This window comes from Frieseomelitta varia, unplaced genomic scaffold, assembly GCF_011392965.1.
Source record: "Frieseomelitta varia isolate USP_RPSP 00005682 unplaced genomic scaffold, Fvar_1.2 scaffold_239, whole genome shotgun sequence".
NCBI lineage: Eukaryota > Metazoa > Arthropoda > Insecta > Hymenoptera > Apidae > Frieseomelitta > Frieseomelitta varia.
The window spans coordinates 50,288-53,723 of NW_025109967.1; the positions used below are offsets into that span (position 1 = coordinate 50,288).

Here is a 3,436-nt window from a genome sequence, read left to right on the forward strand (position 1 = left end):
GTCGAACAACAAATGCCCGCCTGGACGAGCCAGAACGAACGGCGATACTCCCCGAGATAAAACTTTCTTTTCATCGTGGTACGGACGCGGTGGTTTCCACTTTCCGACGCGAACAATGTTTCGATGATTGGCGCAGGCATTGTTGCACCCGTTCGCGAAACTTACCGCGTTACGTGACGCGATAAACAACCGGATATCGCGTTCTGTGTGTTAAATCGTAACGTGTGTCCGGGAAGGACACGAAAAGTGAAGATTCGACGAGAGCGTCTCGTTTTGTGTGGGCCAAAAATCACTTCCTACTAGGAATATATATGAATATAAATATTTATTTAATATAGATATAATATGTTTTATATATATATATATATAAATTTTATATAAATTACATAAATATAATATGTTTTACATATATATAAATTTTATATAAATTACATAAATATAATATGTTTTACATATATATAAATTTTATATAAATTACATAAATATAATATGTTTTACATATATATAAATTTTATATAAATTACATAAATATAATATGTTTTACATATATATAAATTTTATATAAATTACATAAATATAATATGTTTTACATATATATAAATTTTATATAAATTACATAATTATAATATGTTTTATATATATAAATTTTATATATTTTTTATATATATGGCTCTGCCAGTCAACACTTGTACAAGATAAATAATTTTCAAAACATAATGGAAAAATCGCGTTCGAATTTAAAATTAACGAAATTAGTTTTATTAAGAAAAAAAGAAAAAGAAAAGAAGATAAGTGGGAAGAAACTTTCGGCCCACCCTATGTGTATTTCATTCACTGTCGATTAATTCGCCGAAAAACGAGTCTACTACCTTACTTTCGAGATAAAAAGGAGCAACGTATTTAAAGAATACTTTCGAAACGGTCTACGTGATCCTCGGGAGTAAACAGCGCGGGGTCGATGCACGAGATGAATCGCGCTCGTACCGCGAGACGTATCCATTCCTTTTCGCTTCATTTACGTGAACAAATCAACGAGCCACTTAGCCCGCTAACGATTTTCCGTGCAATTTTATTCCCCGTGCAATCTTCCGTTGCAATTTTCTGCAGAAGAGAAGACTGACATGTTGCAAATTTTTCTTCTCCTTCGTTTCGACGCAAACACGAACACACACCCACACACATAAGAAAAAGAATTCGCTCCAATTGGCAGGTATTTAATAAAGAGAATTATCAGTCATTTTCGCTCGTTACGAATGTTATGAATGGAGCGAGCAAACACGAGTTTAACATGTGCACGTAGCACGTATACTGACAGACACAAGTACGACAAAGAAAGAAAGAAAGAAAAAAAGAAAGAAAAAGAAACGTGTCGCATCGAACACAGTGAATGATCGCAATTGTTCAATATCGACGTGTATATTTACGTTCCTGTATCGTTGACGTCACTCGTTGCTGGCGTTTCGTGCCTCCTTCGCACGTAATCGTAGATGAATCATATTCGCACTAACTGGCTAATGAGTTCAAGCGATACGCCACTGCACGAATTGCTCCACTTTTTCTTTTTTCCTCCGCGTTTAGTTACGCGAGCGATGTAACATTGAGGCTCGTTGTCTCTCTAGGTGAATAACACGAAAACTACTTCGTCAACGAGGCGATGTGTTTCCCAAGTAATTAAGTAACAAATGACAGATTATGGTTATTTACGCAATCTCTTTGAAACATTTGCAAACGAGAAGAAAATTTCACGAGAGGTTAGGTATAAAATTAGAGTACTGATACGTTACACACGCAGAGAGAAGAGCATAATGCGCACTTTTGGAGAACAACGATATGGAACGTGTGCGGTGTTATCATATGCTTATGTTATATGTGTTATTTTCAGTTGTTTCAGTTTCTTCCCGATCGAGACGTAGAACAGTCACCACGTGTCGTGTATCTATATTCGTTTTATTCTTAATCATATTATATTCTCACTGCATACGCGAGTACCCGCTGTAACTTTCATTCTTTTAATAATTAAATAAATACATATATATATTTTTGTACAATATGATAATTATATATTATAAATATAATATTATATATATAAATTATATAAATTATATAAATTATATAATATTATGTATATAAATTATATAATATTATATATATAAATTATATAAATTATATAAATTATATAAACTATTTAATATTATATAATAATATATATATTATGTAATATAATATAATTATTTAATAAACTTGTATTTATTTTATTACAAAGAAGCAATTTCAACACATACCAAGAACGTTTCCCCCGGTCCATCGGGATAGATACTGTCACGTTCGAAATTCCCAGACTGGCTGGCGAACGCGAAAGGGGAAGGCCACCGTGGGCCAGGTTATCGACGACGAAAATGAATTCCTAAAACTCAATTAACCGTGGCCTTCTTAAACCTGGCGCTCGCCTAACGAACGAGGCGAGCCGAAGTAATGAATGATCCCGCAGGATGCGCCTCGTTTAGTAGCTTTCTTCGGTTTGGTAACCGGTCGTGGAGAGAGAGGTGAGGACGGCCGAGGGAGGGCCACGAGGAGAATCGCTCGAACACGATATCCGCTCTAAGAGCCTTCCTCGGCCTCTATCCACAACCCTTTTAAGTAGAGCTAAGTAAAACGCCAGGAATGCGGGGAACAACAACTCGACCGGTGCTTCTCGATCGACGAAACGGGGCGGAAGATCCGTTTTCTCGGTGATTCATCGCCGGCTATCTCTGGTGACACCAGCCACGAAGGAATAACGCGTATCCATCACTCGGGGGAGGGGAATTCGGAAAGAAGCGAAGACGCGGCCGATTGTTCCACGTTTCTCGAGACAAAATTTCTTGTCTTTAGAGGATAGCCGAGGTGTTGAAAAACTACGAATCCCCGGTGAATGTTTCGTTACCATCCCCGGTTGATAATTAGCAATGATCGTTTCCATTTCGAACGAATCGAATATATAAATTTGTAGTTGAAATACGTCTGGCTGATTTGTGCTTTAAAGCAACTTTTTTTTGACCGTGCTTCCTTCACTTGAGCATCTCTAAAATCCTAAAAGCTTCACCCCGCGAGGCACGTAATTGTTATCATTTAAAATATTGGAGAAAGCCTAAAAGGTCATTAATTAGGGAGTAGTTGATAGTGCAGTTTTTTATTTAAATTTTCATTTATAGAAATGCAAAAGAATTCGCTGTTAACAATTTATTCTCGAATTGTCTCCGTAAAAAAACAAATTTTCCCCCCTATGGTGCGTGAGAACCTAAAGGGGCTTTAAACTAAGCAAACGTCACAAACTGCAATGGAAATCGATTGACGAAATCTGTATGAAGTCTACGATAATAGAAAATGTCAAATTTTACGATGCGTCGAAACAGCGATAAACGTCGACACAGCATCGAAATATTGAAGTGAATCGATA

The 3,436-nt window shown here is 36.3% G+C and overlaps 1 long non-coding RNA gene across 1 annotated transcript; it reads right to left on the minus strand.

The window, feature by feature from the left end:
* Positions 1–1,875: 1,875 nt before the first annotated feature.
* LOC122527929 lies at positions 1,876–2,013 on the minus strand. The gene is made up of 2 exons (XR_006306454.1): positions 1,982–2,013; positions 1,876–1,936 (listed from the first exon to the last, which is right to left on the minus strand). It is a non-coding gene; the product is annotated as an uncharacterized LOC122527929 (long non-coding RNA).
* Between the last annotated feature and the right edge of the window lie 1,423 nt (positions 2,014–3,436).